This window comes from Pinus tabuliformis, chromosome 7, assembly GCF_031772625.1.
Source record: "Pinus tabuliformis cultivar Carrire ecotype Pingquan chromosome 7, CPIR1, whole genome shotgun sequence".
NCBI lineage: Eukaryota > Viridiplantae > Streptophyta > Pinopsida > Pinales > Pinaceae > Pinus > Pinus tabuliformis.
In genome coordinates, this window is record NC_142293.1 from 104,542,839 (window position 1) to 104,562,393 (window position 19,555).

A 19,555-nucleotide genomic window follows, 5' to 3' on the forward strand; every position below is an offset into this window, starting at 1 on the left:
ATGCAGATTAAATAGGATTAGGCAATTTCAATCCTTTGATTTAGGATCTGGTTGTTGTATGTATTGGTATTTATGTAAGTTTTGAATTAATGTAAAAGGATTTGGCTGTGGAGGATTACACAGTAAAATCTGAAATATCTCTGTGTCTCTATGTATGCTGTGCATGAATGGTTAAATCTCGGAGGTTTGAATTTCCTTTGCAATATTTCTAAGTGTTGATTTCTAGTTTGGCCTTTTAGAGTTCGATTTCATATAATGTTGTGTTTACCGTGTTTAAATCTTCATTTCCTGTGTTTTGAAATAATTTGGTTGTGTTTAGAAGTCACAGAGAATAAAACTTAGAACCAGTCTAAACCTGGCAGAAGTCCAATTTCTTGGTGGAACGAGAAAAACCCCAACAAAAGTCCTGAGAACCCAGAAAAAGATCTGGACCGTCTAATCGACAGGAAACAGATCTAACGATGATCATGTGCTCACAAGCGTGAACATTAATTCTTAAACCGGACGCGAGAAATTATAAAATTGAGTTAATACCTCAGTTAATAGCGACTGTCCACTTGAAGGAGGGTGATCCGATGGTAATCACGTGGTTAAAATGCACAAGGGTTAATTTAGAAATCGGATGCGATATTGTATGAATTGTGATTTAATCCGTTGAAGTCCGGAACGATCATAGTCGTTCGCTATGAAGTGATGAGATTCGACGGATATTGCTCCAAAATTTGCATGTGGGTTAATTCAGATTTCGAACCTGAGAAGGTTATAAGCAGCAGTTTTGTTTCCTTTCGATTTTGTGGTAAAGGTAAATGTTTGAGAAAAGGTGGACGCCATAAGATTATGAGCGGAGTTTTAATTCCTTTTGATTCCGTGGTAATTGGGTTTTGGCCATACTTTGGGTAAATTAACCAGTTCTACTAATTCTGTAGAATAACTAAAATTAGAGGTGGATGACTAAAACTCCAATGGAAATTCGAGAAGAACTTCCACCTGAATTATAAACGATAGTCACTTGTTTTGAACGGTTATCCTTAACACTTGCAACCAACCCACTAGGTATAAGTGTAATTCATTGAGTTTTGGAGGCAGCCAAAGTGACTAGAGATTGCATGCATCATCAAATGCCCATACCAAAACAAATGAGGTAAAAAAGACCCCTAATGTGAGAAATGAAAATGGAATGGTTGTGGGAATCTCATGTTTATGTATTTTCCAAAACTTTCAAGTGTGTTTGAACTTTAAAATATTGCTAAAAGTTCTATGTTTGATCTATAAATCATTTGACAGAGCAATGGTTGCATTCTTTTTATAATACTATCAAGTGATGAGACTTGCTTCCTTAGAGGCATGATGTAGAGTGTCCAAACTAAATTGGACCAGACATATGGAGATTGCAATACAGCGCATGGAAATTTTATCAACCACATTGATTGTGTCTGAGCTTAAATTCCTCCCCAATTCATTCTACAACAACTATACCTATATTTATTTAAAAACAAACACAATAATTCATTTGAGAACGTATCACATGTCCACGTCATATTCCCTAAAAAATATGATATGACTTCACGGAAATAAAAAGAACAGGGATCCAATAACCTATTAAATTGTTTAAGCTTTCACTTTATCGTTGTCCAGATTAGTCCTAGGCAGGTAGTTTAGGCAGCCTGATAATAGTTTTGGGTCCAAATTGTCTCTCAACAATGTGTTAACATAAACTATCAAGCAACCGAACAATGTCTGATAACTGTTAGCATAAACTACTATCAAGCAACCAGCTCAGAATGTCTACTGGTGTGTTCGAATGACTGTTAAACTTTAAAATTAAATAAAAATAAAAATAATGAGACATGTAGAGAACAAGTTAAAAAAATGCATAACATGTATTTAGACTAGCCTCTTGGTGAATTTAAAATATATATATATAAAAGGATACAAAGAAAACATAATTTAAAATGTATATATATATAAAGAAATACAAAGAAAACATTCACTTGGTTAAGACGCAACAGAGGAATGAAATGATTCTTTTAAGAATAAAATAATCCTTTTAATCAGATTATATGTGCTTAAGGTTTGCACACAAATTATATTTTCACATAAATTTTATGTAAACATGGTCAATAGGGTTTTGACCCGTAAATAATTTTTACACTAACTGGCTATGAAATGCAATGTAATAAACAAAATTGCATAGTAAAAATAAATAAGATAGTTAACCGGGATCACAATGTAATACACTAACTGGCTATGAAATGCAATGTAATAAACAAAATTGCATAGTAAAAATAAATAAGATAGTTAACCGGGATCACAATGTAATAAACAAAATTACATAGTAAAAAAAATGAAGATAGTTAAACGGGATCACAAGGTAATAAACAAAATTACACAGTAAAAAAATGAAGATAGTTAACTGGGATCACCCAACTGTGGAACCAGATCTTGTATTTTCATGAATAACCATAATTTAAACAAATGACCTTGATATTTTCATTACATATAAAAAAGGGTAATAAAAAACTACTTAGAAAACATCACAAGTTTAAAACCCTGATAAGGGTTGGAATGATCTTGTACTTCCATGAATAACTATAATCTAAACAAATAACCTTGATGTTTTCAGTACAGATAAAAAAAATAAAAATAAAAAACTACTCAGAAAACATCACTAGTTTAAAACCTTGATAAGGGTTAGATTCCATGGCAACAAGATTAAGTTAACATGGAAACCTGAACCCTCGAGGTAGAGTCCACCCACATCAAACCTGTAATTGCAAAAGAAGCTGTGATTAGTCAAATAATGATTTAAAATAATAAAACTCAATGAATTAATTAGCATCGCAGTGTGGGAATTATCACTTGTATAATGCTCGAAAGAAGCCCTTGGTAAACCCTGCGAGACAATCAAGGAAGGGAAGACTTTAGAATATCCCTTAAATTAAATAACAAGTATATTCCATCGGGTTCTAACCTATAGCCGATTTGTGGTGGTGAGTTTACAACCCCGCCATAGTTAAAGAAAAGTGTCTGTGCAAAATATAACAAACCCCTTCAGGGTTTGTCTCAAATCATAAAAAGCGCATAAATCATAATTTTCAAAAACAAAAAATCCAGCGGATTTGTAACCTTACTTTAAAAGCCCATCATTATTATCGTGCAAATTCCCAGGGAGCAAGCACTGAGTTCTGGAACCCAATCTACAGGAGCTTCAATGCGTCGGGTAAGGGTGGGTTGCAGTGCATCTAGGCCTAATCGTGAGCTTTGAGTTAGACTATTATCTGTATAAGAAGCCGACCCTAGCTTAAAACAAGAAAACTAGGTTTAGGATTAAAAAAAGAGGGGCCTTCAAAAACAAAATCAAAGTGGAGAAAGATAGAAATGTGGAATTATTCATACCCTCACGGCTGCAACCCATGGTGTAGTAGGTATGGCGGGTAGGAGATTGGGAAGCATGCAACCCATGGTGTAGTAGGTATGGCAGGTAGGAGATTGGGAAGCATGCAAATGAGGGTCGCGTTGGGGTAGAGGTTTGGTAGTGACCTCAACCGAAGCCATTAATCGGATGACCATTCGATGAAACCCTAATAATAGTTAACGACGATCTCCTGACAGTTGGCACCTCAACCATCGAGGACGAGACGTACTATAAAGGTTCGAGATATGTGACTCACAACAGATTTTCCGTTATTATATCATTGTTGGGCAAGATGAATCCTTGTCCAGTTACAACAGTTGGGCAAGATGAATCCATAGCCATTTACAACCTGAGGCGGTCTATCATGAAACCAACCTTCGCAAATTTCTAGCCGATCACAACCGTTAGATGTTGGCCTATCTCAAATCGATGGATAAGTGTAATTCAATCGTCTAACAAAACAGCGAATGGTGCATAATAAGAACAGGTGGGCAGCAGGGGAATTTTTTTCCACGGAGAAACTTTTTACGGCGTAATTATTGTAGTTCTTTGGAGCAAATAGTTCTTGAAAGGTTCAATGGATCAAACTTCCATGCTTGGAAGGTGAAGGTACAAATGCATTTTATGCATCAAAATTTATGGAGCTTAATAAAAGGAGAAGAACCAATACCTCAAGATCCTAAACTATTAACTAATAATGGCTCAAGATTCTAAACTATTAATTAATAATTGCTTTTAAAGGTACAAAGTTATGCCCAAGGAATAGAAGATTTGAATGTCATCTCACCACTAACAGAGGCCATTGCTAATTGAAGTGTCTCACCACTAACAAAGGCCATTGTTGAATGCATGCATACTCATAAGTTTGACAAACTCTCTAATCCAAATGAAGGAGTGTATCACACCAAACCATTAGAGGTTTCTACATGTGGGAAGTAAAATCATCAAAGTTTCCTTATAGCATATGATGTCAACAACAAAGATGCTATGATGCATTTTCTCCTAAGCTTTTTGGATGTGCCATAGGTGCCAATCCACCATCCACTTCCAAACCCTACTCCTTGAAGGACGCAGTAAAGACTGGATCACTAACATTTCATTAAGATTTGGAAATTTGTGTTAGCACTTTCTGGGTGGTTTTTTTATTAAATCTATGAAAATTGTTCCATTTATACATTTAAAAATGTTAAATATTAATATTATAAGGTGTATTTTTAATATATTAAATGTTAATATTATAAAATCTAATTAAAGTAGGTATTTGTGGGTATTTGAAGGCACCAATAGATTGAAAATAATAATTTAGTTAACATAAATTAATTAACCTACTCTACTCTAAAAAATCAAAAAAATCTTTGAAAAAGTAAGAAAATAAAGCATGCAAACATATAAATAATCATGAAATAAATTTAAGTTGATGAAATGTTATAATTTTTTTTATGTAAACTTAAAAGCTAAGTACTATTTATTAACGAGAGAGTGGCATTTAAGCCTTGAGCTTCCTCCACTCAAAATCGAGCTTTCTCCACTCAAATTCAAATTGGTGGTCACATGGCTACAAATTTTCCTACCTCACTTAAATTCAAAAGGATGAGACTTGGTCACTAGTGGTTAATGTTGAAATTTCTAAGTCTAACACATCATAACATCTTCCTGCATTATCTGGTTTATTTCACCTACTTGTTTATTCCTTAACAAGTTATTTAACCATATAAATACTGAAAATAAACTCAAATGCAGTCTCAACCATCTACAGATCAACAACTAAAAAAACAGACAAACACACAAGGGACACCATTATTTTTTGACAATCATCCCCAGAAAAACCTGACTTGGGAAAACTGGTGCAATAGTTTTGAGGGTTTTATTATTAAACAACTTTCTTCAGTACAACTAGGGTGCCATACTAGCTCACCCAATAGAGATATCTATCTTGCAGTAATACCTCTCTTCGGAAGTAGATATTTGGTAAGTCTGCTATACATAAATCTCTCTAACGGTTCTTTGAGGCTCTACATCAGCCCTCCCGGCCATTGCGTCACTCTGAAGCCCCATGCGTCATCCTTCTGTGGCTCTGCGCTGGCTCTCTGGCCTTCTGCGTCACCCATGAAGGCCTTGCTAGCCTCTGCGCAATCACTCTGGCCCTTTGTGTGACTCCTTTTGGCTTTGCATAGCCTCTTCTATCTCAACGCTAATCCTTCGATGTTATCTCTGCCTCTCTACTACGCACTCATTGCCCCTCGTTGCAACTCTGATCACTTGTTCGAATTTTCTCAATAAACCCCACTCTAGAAAATCGAACTGACTAATCAATCTTGGTGTATCTCCAACTGACCCTCAAGCCTCCTGTTATACTTTTTCTGTTGAGTCTTCAACAACCGAGATTAAATCTCTAATCAATGGCTAAGATTAGATTTGGATTGATCCATGTCATTTAAAACACTCTCACCCAGTTTTATATTAATACCCATTAATATTTTAATTTTCCTAAGTTTAGACTTAGGAACTCCATTAAAAATATTAATTATTTTTATATCTCTCTAATAGGGTGGAATTTCCCCAAACCATTTCAGAGTCTTGGAGATCTCATGTGCTTTATCCTATCCACCAATTTTCATGGCTAGAGCACATCTGATGCTACCCCAAATAAACAGCTAAGATAATACTCGTCTGACCACTCACTAACATAAACTTGGTAAACCACTCTTACATTGAAAAAAAGAAAAATATTGCGCCCACATGGAAAGAGTTAAATATGGGAGTACTATTATTTTGGGCCACTTCATATGACAAGTCTCACCAGCTGCACATGACAGATGGGTCTCACCAGGTGCACATGACAGATGGGTGACACCTTGCACACACATGACAGGTAAATTTTGGCATTGAACCATCCATGTGAATAAAAAGAGAAAACTTGGAGTAGGCATGCGTGGCTTGCATACAACCCACATGGCTCCATTACTAATCCCTTAGTTGATAGCAGTTACTTCTCGTTTTATTTTATACTTTAGAGGATCGCTTCCTTTATTGTCTTTGCCTTTATTGAAATGACAAAGAAAGAACCACCCAAGCAAGTAGTTTCCCTACCATCAACATCCATCCTTGATAGCTACTCACCATTTACACAACCACGGAGCACAATTCCTCTCCCATGCGAAGTTGCACACCATACCAAATCTGCACCTGTAGCTGTCATTGCGCCAACATATGGGATTAGTAATTATTTTCCTCACGTGTTGCTACTACAATGAGATGAAGTGGCTCATAGAAATATGTGCCCTAGAAGAGAGTCTCGTGTAGTTTCCAAGCTCATTGGTAATATAGAATTTTTTTCAAGAAAATATATGTGGCTTGTTTACTGAGTCTGCTTGCTAATGAGAAATGTAAAGTCCTTTTCTTATAGGCCTGCTCGGATGCTTTGAGAGATGTAGATTAAGGTGGAAGAATTACCTACTTCCAAACATGAAATGAGGGATCTCTATTTTCAGGTCGGTAACATGTGATTTTGATTATTGATTTTTTCTTGTTTCTTGTTTGTTAATTGTGAATGCAAATGACAGGTTGCTCTTATTTCTTGTTTCTTAATTATGAATACAAATGATAGGCAGTTCATTTTTTTAATTATGAATGCAAATGCTAGGAAGTTGAGGGACGAGTAGGAAGAAATAAGTAATGGCCAAGGAGGTTCTAGCTACATACAGAGCGTTGTTCAGAGCTTGGAATAAATCATTTGTGGACGATCTTTCAATGCTAACTCAATCTAAAAAAGAAATTCGATTCGAATTTGAAGAAAACCAAGCAGTTTCTTCCACCTCGTAGATCCAAAAGCTCTAGTAAGATGCATGACAACAACGGACTTCCTCACTAACATGGTGGTACAAGCCAAGCTCAAGGTGATTTGAATTTTTAAATTTTGATGGGAAAGTCCGCGAATTACATTAAATTATTGTTGGAATGTATTCAAGCTTATGTTCTGAGAAGAGAAATATGTTGTGATGTTATTAGTGTAACTCTATTATAAGTTTATCCATATATTTTTAACATATTTCAAATTTATTTATCATTTTATGTTCAAGTGTCAAGTAGTTGAGAAATATTACATGGGGGTTGCTTGCAATTGATCTAATAATGTTGCACACTTGCCTCCAAATGCTTCCAAAAGGCGTCGTGGAAACATGGCTTCTACAACATCCTTCCCACTTAATGTGATTACTGAAGGACCCTCTAGTCGCACCATGCTCTTGGTTGCTTGCAGGATGCTCCCTTGCTCAAGGGAACTCATCCATCCACACATCAGATGAGCATTCACACTGCAAACATGAAAATATGTAGGAAAAAAAGGAAAGACATGTCTTCCCAATAATTTAAAATGGCAGGTGTCCAATCACTCCCTGAATAACATGGTACACTAGTACTTACTTTTTCTTTGACTCATTACACCAACACGTCCTCTTATCATCATAAATTATATTCCCAATCATTCATAGACTCATTTAGCTGCTGGCTGGCTATCGAGGTCCGAATTTCAGAGAAAGAAATGCCAACGATCGACGGGGAAGCTCTCCCAGCATGTGAAGGTTGCCACTGATGGGAAACTAGAATGGCCTTGGGGCAACCTCCTATTTATTACCCTAATGAAGATGCACCATGCCCCCACCAATGTGATCAAAGTTGAGATGAATTTCATAGAAAACTCAAGGCATTCCATAAGTTTCCTCTCAGATACCAACATATTCGCCACTCTCTCACTCACAGTACAAAAGCTACTCCACCCTGTAATGTCACACCATTATATATAATTGCATCGGAGATGGTGGTCATTCGTAGAAAGCAGGCCCAGTGGTCCTAGACTTAAGTACGTTGCTTAATATTGACGAAGGTACTAGTCCCCACATCAATCAAGTTGAAGCCTTGTTCACTTTGATGTATAGAGGGATCCTGCTTGTGATATTTCAGGAAAGTGGCTCTCTGCAGAGATTCGAACCCTATATTAGGCGGGCTAGCGACACCCGTGGAAACATGCCTTCTACAACATCCTTTCCATGTGTCATATTTTTACTGGATACATGTGTCATATTTTCACTGGATAGGAAGACAAAATTGGAGCAAGGAGATTGGCTAGGGTGAACAGTGTTTGCACAACCAAATCCATAGAGAGAACTCCTTCGACATAATTAAAATATTAATTGATTGGGTGAAAAAGAGGAAAAAACTAAATCCATTATAGGACTCTCTCTGTTAGACTCACAACTTCATCTTATAGACTTAACACAAATCTTTTGCGCAAATATGGAAATAATTAACCAAAATATTTGGGGAAAACGTTGTAACCCAAAATTCTCCCTAAAATTACAATTATATAAACTTAAAATTCATGAAGGGTTTCATTGTCTACACATATAAATGACTTAAAATATCTTATAAGGTAGTTGAAGGAAATTAGGGTGAAAATAGAAGATGAAGATGTTAAGGTCATTTTTGGTAAACAATTTACCTTCAAATTATTGAATTAAGAGGCTCATTCTATAGGCCAGTATGATGTGTAATGCTGTTCATCTGTCATCAAAGTTGAAATGTTGTTTATGTCAGCCAAAATAAAAATTTAAAAAAAAATCTAAAAAAAAAATTAAATAATTATACAAAACATTTAAATAATGTCGACTCCAAAAATTTGCATGTGAAGAAATTGGATCCCTCTCAGCTCATGTTATATCCCTATTTAAGATGGATCTATGCTGGTGATAATGCTATCTTCACTTTAAGTCAATTTGATTCTAAATCACTAGATGAAATGATAGCAACACTCATAGCAAAAGAAAAGAGGATGAAAACAAGTGACATAGAGGATAGCTCACACCGTGAGATGACACTATTCTCTAAGGGAAGGATTAATAAAAATAAGAACTTAGACAATTGTTTTTACTACAGAAGGCATGGACGTACAACATTCAATTGTAGAACTCATGCTAGAGGTCTCTTGAATTGAAAAGAAAAGGAATCAGTTAACATGGCTACTTTAAAAGATTTGTCAAACGATAACTTTAAGGACATCTCAGATTGTGACAGTGATGATAAGAACAGTGCAAAACCGCTCAAACTTTTTTGAAATAGCTGTGAGTCATTATGAGATCCGTGTTTGTGAGACTAGTTATTGTTCTGTATTTGTAAAAAGGATTGGTCGTTCTTAACCTGGAAGCCTCGATTACAATAACATCAATTCTTATGTTTAAGGTCAAGTTGTTTGATCAACTTTTGAACACATTCAGTATCCAAACCTCCATCCTAGTAACTGACAGATAACAGAAAGAAAAATATTCAATAGATGGTGGCAGATCCATAGAGTGGTTCATTACTTGACAGCTCTAAGTTTGTCAATATTGTTTATCTTGCAAGTTCGTGAACCATAGTCATAGACATTTATGTTTTAAATGGAGGTGAAGTGGTAGCTCATGTGATGGTGAAGAAAGGGTGGTGTCTACGAGATTTATGTAATAATGTAAGCATTAAAGGGGGACCTCGAAATAACACTTACAAATAAGGTTAATTTTTTGAGTGAATTGGGTTGTTGAGATATTTTCTCAACAACAATCCCTCACTTTAGAAAATGTTGGATCTCATAAAATCCATATATACATGATACAATTGAATGATTTTGTGAGTGTAATAGAAAAATTTATCGTGTGTACATATCTCTGTTTTCTTTCTCTTTTATGATTCAAATTTATTCAGTAGTAAGTATGTGTAAATTAATATTTGTGGTAGATCACAAAATATCTCCTTTAATTGAATATCTTTCTCTTTTAAAATTCAAATTTATTCATTAATAAATATGTGTAAATTAATTTTTGTAATAAATCACAAAAAATAACCCATTTAATTGAATATCTTTCTCTTTTAGAATTCAAATTTATTCAATAATAGATGTGTATAAATTAATCTTTGTAATAGATCACAAGAAAATAACCCATTTAATTGAATTCTATACAAATTATAGTTTTGCAGTGAACCTCAATTTTGAGAATGGATATAGTCTAATTAATCTTAACTACTTTTTATTAATCAGCTCAGATAACTCCCTAACATGGAAAATTTTAGGGGCTAATCTTCGCCCAGTGGGCTAATTTTCCATGATTTTTCCAAAAAAATATTCGCCAATTTCCAATTTTTATAAAAGACGATTCGCCCAAATTTTAGAATATAAAATTATGTTACCTAAAAAATCGCCAACATTATATAGAGACTATATATAAATCATTAAAAATTTGAATAATTTTACAAATATATCAATAAACATTTTATAATTTGTATATTAGGATTAGTGAGATTCGCCAATGTTTTTAAACTTCAATAAAATTTTCCATCCTTAAAATTTTCCTTGCTCCCTAAATAAAGTGGTACACTAGTACCTGGTTATTTCCTGACTCAATATGCAGACGCGTCCTCTCATCATTGTAAATTGGATGAGCGTTCACACTACAAACATGAAAATATGTAGGAATAAAATGAAAGACATGTCTTCCCAATAATTTAAAATGGCAGGCGTCAAATCACTCCCTGAATAACATGGTACACTAATACCTACTTGCTCTTTGACTCATTACCCAAACACGTCCTCTTATCATCGTAAATTTGATTCCCAATCATGCTTAGAGTCATTTAGCTGGTGGTTGGCTATTGAGGTCCGAATTTCAGAGAAAGAAGTACCAGCGATCAGAGGGAAAGGTCTCCCAACATGTGAAGGTTGCCACTAACGGGAAACTAGAACGGCCCTGGGACAGCTTCCTATTTCTTACCCTAACGAAGAAGCACTGTGCCCCCACTAATGTGATCATAGTTGCGATGAATTTCACAGAAAAATCAAGGCATTCCATAAGTTGCCTCTCAGATACCAACATATTCACCACTCTCTCACTCACAGTACAAAAGCTACTCCACCCTGTAATGTTGCACCATTATACATAATTGCATCGGAGATGGTGGTCGTTCGCAGAAAGCATGCCTAGTGGTCCTAGCCTTAAGTATGTTGCTTAAGATTGACGAAGGTACTAGTTCCCGCATAAGTCAAGTTGAAGTCCTGTTCACTTTTATGTATAGAGTGAGTATGCCTGTGATATTTCAGGAATGTGGCTCCCTGCGAAGATTCGAACCCTATACTAGGCGGGTTGGTGACACCCGTGGAAACATGGCTTCTACAACATCCTTTCCATGTGTCATATTTTTTCTAGATACATGTGTCATAATTTCACTGGGTAGGAAGACAAAATTGGAGCAAGGAGATTGGTTGGGGTGAACAGTGTTTGTGCAACCAACTCCATAGAGAGAAATCCTTCAACATAATTAATATATTAATTAATTGGCTGAAAAAAGAGGAAAAAACTAAATCCATTATAGGACTCTCTCTGTCAGACTCACAACTTCATCTTATAGACTTAACACAAATCTTTTGCACAAATATGGAAATAGTTAACCAAAATATTTGGGGAAAATGTTGTGAACCCAAAATTCTCCCTGAAATTACAATTATATAAACTTAAAATTCATGAAGGGTATCATTGTCTGCACATATAAATGACTTAAAAATATCTTATAAGGTAGTTGAAGGAAATTGGGGCGAAATAGAAGATGAAGATGTTAAGGCCATTTTTGGTAAACAATTTATCTTCAAATTATTGAGCTAAGAGGCTCATTCTATAGGCCAGTATGATGTGTAATGTTGTTCATCCATCATCAGAGCTCAAATGTCACTTATGTCAGCCAAAATAAAAAAATTTAAAAATCTAAAAATCAAAAAAATTAAATAATTATACAAAACATTTAAAGAATGTCGAATCATAAAAAATTTGCATGTGAAGAAATTGGATCCCTCTCATCTCATGTTAGATCCTTATTTAAGATGGATCTATGCTGGTGATAATGCTATCTTCACCTTAAGTCAATTTTATTCTAAATCACTAGATGAAATGATAGAAACACTTGTAGCAAAATAAAAGAGGATGAAAACAAGTGACATAGAGGATAGCTCACACCCTAAGATGACACTGTTTTCTAAGGGAAGGATCAATAAAAATAAGAACTTAGTCAATTTTTTTTACTACAGAAGGCGTGGACATACAACATTCAATTGTAGAACTCATGCTAGAGGTCTCTTGAATTGAAAAGAAAAGGAATCAACTAACATGGCTACTTTAGAAGATTTGTGAGATGATAACTTTAAGGACATCTCAGATTGTGACAGTGATGATAAGTACAGTGCAAAACTGCTCAAACTTTTTTGAAATAGTTGTGAGTCATTATGAGATCCATGTGTGTGAGACTGGTTATTGTTCTGTATTTGTAAAAAGGATTGGTGGTTCTTAATCTAGAAGCCCTGATTACAAGAACATCAATTCTTACGTTTAAGGTCAAGTTGTTTGATCAACTTTTGAACACATTTAGTATCCAAACCTCCATCCTAGTAACTGACAGAAAGAAAAATATTCGATAAATGGTGACAGATCCATAAAGTGGTTCATTACTTGACAGCTTTGAGTTTGTCAATATTGCTTATCTTACAAGTTCGTGAACAATGGTCATAGACATTTATGTTTTAAATGGAGGTCAAGTGGTAGCTCATGTGATGGTGAAGAAAGAGTGGTGTCTACAAGATTTATGTAATAATGTAAGCATTAAGGGGGACCTTGAAATAACGCTTACAAATAAAGTTAATTTTTTGAGTTAATTGGGTTGTTGAGATATATTCTCAACAACAATCCCTCACTTTAGAAATTGTTGGATCTCATAAACTCCATATATACATGATACAATTGAATGATTTTGTGAGTGTAATAGATAAATTTATTGTGTGTACATATCTTTGTTTTCTTTCTCTTTTAAGATTCAAATTTATTCAATGGTAAATATGTTTAAATTAATCTTTGTGGTAGATCACAAAAATAACTCCTTTAATTGAATACCTCTCTTTTAGGATTCAAATTTATTCAATAATAAATATGTGTAAATTAATTTTCCTAAAAAATTAAAAAAAATAACCCATTTAATTCAAATTTATTCAATAATAAAGGTGTATAAATTAATCTTTGCAGTAGATCACCAAAAAAATGCCCATTTAATTGAATTCTATACCAATTATAGTTTTGCCGTGAACCTCAATTTTGAGAATGGCTATAGTCTAAACAATAATGGTAAAAGTCTATCATCCAATAAAATTACGAGTATAAGAAAAATTACGTGGAAGTTTATACAATTTTTTAAATATAAAACTTAACCTTTTATATAAACTTTTACAATTTGTAATAATAAACTTACTAATTTTATGTAACAATAAATTTTTAAATAACAAAATTCGAAGGTTAGTCAGACATTATGCCCCCTGGGTTGGATGTTTCTATGAGGCTATTCTACTATGGTTGATTGCTCATCGATCAGAGATCCATACGTTGTTTTAGACTGCCTTGCCCTTTGCTAAGCCTGGGTGCTCAGAATCACAAGGTCCGACTGGATAGATAATGGAACCAGAGAACCACGTACTGTCAACTTGAATTGCTTTTAAAAATTTCGCACTGTATTAAAAATTAACATATTATGATGCGAACCGAATGGTATTAACGAATTTTCGAATTTTTTCGACCAATACAGTCGAACGTAGTAATTATGATCCATTGTAGTTGGTCAAATAAGGGAACCGAACAGTCGAACGTCGAATTTGGTAATTATGATCCATTGTAGTTGGTCAAATATAACTATAAAAGGGATGAAACCAAAGGCACCAAAATGGTGAAGTCTTAGATTCGCTTCATCTGACACAAAATATGAAAACACTCGTTCAATTATTCAAGGGATGAAATCGAAGAGAGTAGAAATAAAATATAAAAACGCTGGTTGCTCTACTAACCAGTTCACCAAGTCCTAGTCTCAACCATGCTTATAATGATTCAATAAGAAAACAAAACAATAAGTAACTTTAACTTGGAGTTTCCTCCGTCTTACTGGTGCAAGATTCTTCTTTGATGTGTTTCTTTTTTTCTTTGGTCTTCTACTCCTTGTTCTCTTCTCTCCTTAACTATCGTGTTCACTCTCACAAGGAAAGGAGATGATGATTCAATGAGAAGAAAAAAACATTAAGTAACTTTAACTTGAATTTCATTGTCTTACTTGTGCAAAGTTAAATAATACAGTTAATCCTGTAAAATGCAATATAATACCCATTTCTAGTCTTAAGCAATGGAGTTATTAAGAGCAAATACACTCAGAAGCAGTTGGGTAATGTATGTCCCACGCATACATCTCCGCGACTTATCTATATGCCAAACGTTGACGACATGAAAATTTTCACAACCAAATTTTGAATGGCCTGTTTTTATAGCACGAGCTCTTATCGTTCATATGGTTCAAAATGAAATGCATGGGCGGGCCTCAAACACGCGCATCTTCATGGTGCAAGAACACTAAGCAGATGGAACTCACGTCGATGGCTTTGTAAACATGCATACTTGATAATTGTTACTGAGTGCGTAGAACATGGAAAGCTTCTTTTTTGCTCCTCGGCCCCCAACGGTCGCCACAAAGTAATTTTTTGAGCCAAGGAAACATGCAGTATTAACTTCATGGAAATTACCAATACGTGCTCAATTAGTTCAAACTTCAGGAGGAAATATAGGTGATATGTGAGATACAACCAGGAGGAAATACAAAATGCCTGGAAATTGGTGTTCAATGTTATCCATGCTACAAGAAAGCCTCCTTTTCACTCCTCGACCCTTAGCGATGGATATGGAGTGATTCTCTGAGAAAAAAACAAGTTGAACACCCTTGAACATTCGTGGAGAGAGGGAAAATGGCATGTTGAACAACTAAGATCAAGGAATGGCCATCAGTTATTGTTGCAGTAATGGTCGTTGACGTTGAAGCTTGAGCAGGGATCCTAGCCAGGACTCGCCACTAAATACACCATCAAAGTTAGCACTTGGATAAATAAACGAGTGCCACTGTTTTCACCAAAAATCAATGGTGTTCGCCCGCCAAATTTAGTTGCATTCAATTTAGGGTTGTCTCGTATCCGCGGGTGTTAGCCTCCATACAGGTATACTCATCCTATGTTCAAGTCTCTTTCGTCACGTATATGGCATGGGGGCGCCACTAACTATATGACGTGGAATGTTAATTAAAGAGTGACCGTTGCATAGAGTTATGACAATCAATAAAACGAGACGGGTGACCTCACACCTCGGGGGCTGTAGCTCTACCACAGCGGCGGTGAGGCGTCATTTGCATTGTAAAAGTGAAAGTTGAAGTTTGACATAGGAGCCCAGAAAAAAAATTGATAGAATTTTCTTTGTACGGTCAAACTAATTGCCTCTACCCGTCCATAGATGTCATTCCTAAGGTAGTGACATAATTTTTTTATTATTCTCTCCACATGAATACATGAAGGATTTTTCGCGTCCCTCTCCCCCCTGGGTCAAGTACTTAGTTGGGGGATGATCATCATAAGAATGGGGATAAAATCTTTCCCTCAAGGAATGGTCACAGCTAGCTGTGGAGATAAAGCATATGAGAATTACACCATGACCCATGGGCTTTCCATGAGGCCAAACTGATCTCTTTCCAGAAATTTGGCTTTCATCCAGGAATGTCATCTCCCGATCATATATGAAGAAATTTCATCGCAAACCTTCCTTTCTTAATCTGTATGGAGTGCGTCCAAGTGATTCTGCATACGATTCCCAAGTGCAGACGCCACTGTAACTTCGAGATAAATATCGATCCAGATAAGAGACCTCCTTGACTTGAACTTCAGGTCACTAACAATGAAGATCTCTATTGATAAGAAAGAATTTGAAATGTAGTCTAGCGAGGAAGCCCACAATTTCAAACTAGCTGACAATATGAATGTTGCTTCTTCAATTTTAAATTTCATACTAGCTTGGAATACGAATGGAGGGATTCAAGCTCAATATGAATGTTGCTTCTTCAATTTTAAATTTCATACTAGCTTGGAATACGAATGGAGGGATTCAAGCTCTTGTTCACGGTTAGAATTTGGATTCTTATTTGTAAAAAATTTAATTTTTATTTTATTATTTTTTTCTTGGGTATTTTCATTAAGAACACTATATTTAAAATTTTCTTTTTAATTATAATGTTTTGATAATAAATTGACCTTCCAATAACTATTTGATTAAAAAGTTACTTTTCAATAATACAAATGTTAAATTTTTTTCACATATTTATCTTAAGAAAAAAAAGTAATATGAACATGACATACAAATGACTTATTAAATCATAAAGTCTATTTTACTCATTGATGAGATCCACATCTCCTAAACCATCGAAAATCCACTTATCAGTTCTTCTCCAAACTCCAAAACATATGGTACAAAAATTATGCACAAATCTAGAAGTCATTGTCCTCTCCATCATCATAATTGCATGAAATCGATCTAGGAATCGATCTGGGGTGAGTTTGTAGTAATTTCCATCTAGAGTTGATCAAGCTATCCTCTAGGCTCATCGTCCTCTCCATCATCATAATTGCATGGAATAGATGTGGGGTCATAGTTTGTAGTAAGGTTTTATCAAACTTTGTAGTAATTTCCATCTTAAGGACTATGGAGTTTATCATAAGCTATCCTTTTGGCTCACCGTCTTCTCCATCATCATAATTGCATGGAATTGCATAATTGCATGGAATAGATGTGGGGTCATAGTTTGTAGTAAGGTTTTATCAAACTTTGTAGTAATTTCCATCTTAAGGACTATGGAGTTTATCATAAGCTATCCTTTTGGCTCACCATCTTCTCCATCATCATAATTGCATGGAATTGATGTGGAGTCAGAGTTTGTAGTAAAACCAATACAATGGTGTTTTAATATTTTATAAAGTTTTCACATGGGAGTGTTGGTTGGTAACTTATTATCAACAGAGGAAATATTGAAGTTAGAAAAAGAATCAGTACATATGACATGTATAACCAATTCAATTATGTTTTGCCTTCTGCCTTATCATTACTGTAAAAACAAGTACATATGAAATATATAACCAATTCAACTATAATATGCCTTATCATTACCGTAAAAACAATTACTACAGCGGACAAGTATAACCAACTCATCTATAATCCACCCTTATTTATTTTCCTTCTCCTTAGGAGATAAAATCAGTAAAGTAAAAACAATTACTACATCTAACATGTATAACCAGCTCATGTATAACCCACCCTATTTATTTTCCTCTTCTTTAGTTTGAAAAATGAGACAATATATGGCTAGCTTATAGTTAGAAATAATTAATTCCTACTTGTCTATGGTTGTAATTCTCCATTTGAGGAGTTTGCTCCTACATAATAGGAATTAGTTAGAATATAGTTTCTCCTAGTTTATGTCTAAGATAGAATTCTTATCTTGAAACTTTTGTTTGTATAAATATGTGTATAATTTCCTTGATGCAAGATATAGAATATTTTTGAGTGTGTGCTATTTTATCTTGGTATCAGAGCCCGTGAGGGCCTAGCCCCTCCTGGGCTTGGCCCGTCCTGAGCTCAGGAAATAAAGAGTTTAGTGTAGGTCGTTTGTCCATCAATTTTTCTTTTAATCACAACATGTCACAGCGTGGATCCTTTGAGCAGTGGATATCTGCATTTTTGGTGTGATCAGTTAAAAGATTGCAGCCTCCGGCAATTGATGGTACAATGAAAGTGGAGGGGAGAAGCGGAGGAGCATCTCTGCACTGAACTTGTCCGATCTGTGGCTCTTTAGCGGTTCTGTGGATCGATTTCCGCTCTGGAGAGCATGGCATAGCTAAAAGAGAAGAGATGTTGGAGTTGTCAGTTCTGATTTATTCTAGGCTAAGCACTGAGAAAGGCTTTTGTTAGAGATGGTGACAGATTTTCCAGAACCCATTGAACAGATAGTACAATCCAGTTCCCCTGACACATTAACTCTATCAGATCTAAGTCATAGTGAAGGAATTGTTCTTCAATTCCTGACGTGTTGTTGATTCGCAGTCGCTATAGTTGACCATAATGAAATATGCGATACTGAAATGTGAAGAGCAGAGATGACGGATTCGTCGGAGGAATCGGAGGAATCGGAGGAGGCCAAGTTTCAATTGTTACTGGTCGAAGCTATTCAAGCCTTAGATCTGTGAAGGCATCATCCGGTGAAGAGGGGTAAGCGTGGATCGGCCCACAGCGTGGATGTGGCTGGATCAGCGTGCATCTGACATCTGAATCGTGGAGGCTCTGTTTTGGTGTGAGGACGCATTTGGTTGGAGTTGAGGAAGAGCAACGGTTGTGGCTGATGCATGTGAGACGAGCTTGGAGCATATTGTTTTCGGGATTGCAGCTTCGGCTCAGAAATGGAAACAGAGGAAACCCTACATCAATCTACGGGATCGGTCTGTAAACGAAACAGGGTTTCCCGGGCCACCAATCAGAATCTCTGAGGATACCTCCCACTTTAACTATACTCATCCCCAAGAATTGCGCTCTGCTATTCGGATTTCTCGGATTGTTTCAGAGACTTTCAGATTGGGGCTCCCTGATGTCAGGTGGTTTGTGATGGGAGACGATGATACATTTTTTGTGCCGCAGAATCTAGTGCGAGTGCTCGCCAAATATGATCACAATCAGTACTATTACATCGGCAACAATTTTGAATCTACTGATCAGAATGCGATGCATTCTTATGGAATGGCTTATGGCGGAGGGGGTTTTGCCATCAGTTATCCACTGGCCAGAGCCCTCGAACAAGTCCAGGACGAGTGCCTTCACCGCTACCCCATTTGTATGACAGCGATCAGCGCATGCAGGCTTGCTTGGCCGAGCTAGGGGTGCCTTTAACCAAAGAGCCCGGATTTCATCAGTTCAACATTCATGGAAATTGTTATGGGTGTTGAGCTACTAGCTCATTCTACCAACATTGTTTTTTGCAGAGGTGGAGGAGCTGGACCGAGTCCTCAAAGGCAGGTTGTGGGCTATGATTTGTTGAGAGCCGTCATGTTGCAGCAATCTGCAGCCTCTTTGAGGGATCTAAGTTTTTTTTTAGGCAAGAGTTGTGTGGGAGTCTGATCCCCAAAGGGAATCTCTCGGGTACAAACCTGTGTATCCAGTCGTGGAGACTTTGTTGCTCTGTTGATGG

The 19,555-nt window shown here is 35.9% G+C and overlaps 1 pseudogene; it reads left to right on the top strand.

Annotated features, from left to right (window-relative positions):
* The window catches only part of LOC149245499 (uncharacterized), a 45,485-nt pseudogene extending 26,172 nt beyond the window's left edge, over positions 1 to 19,313 (top strand).
* The last annotated feature ends 242 nt before the right edge of the window (positions 19,314 to 19,555 follow it).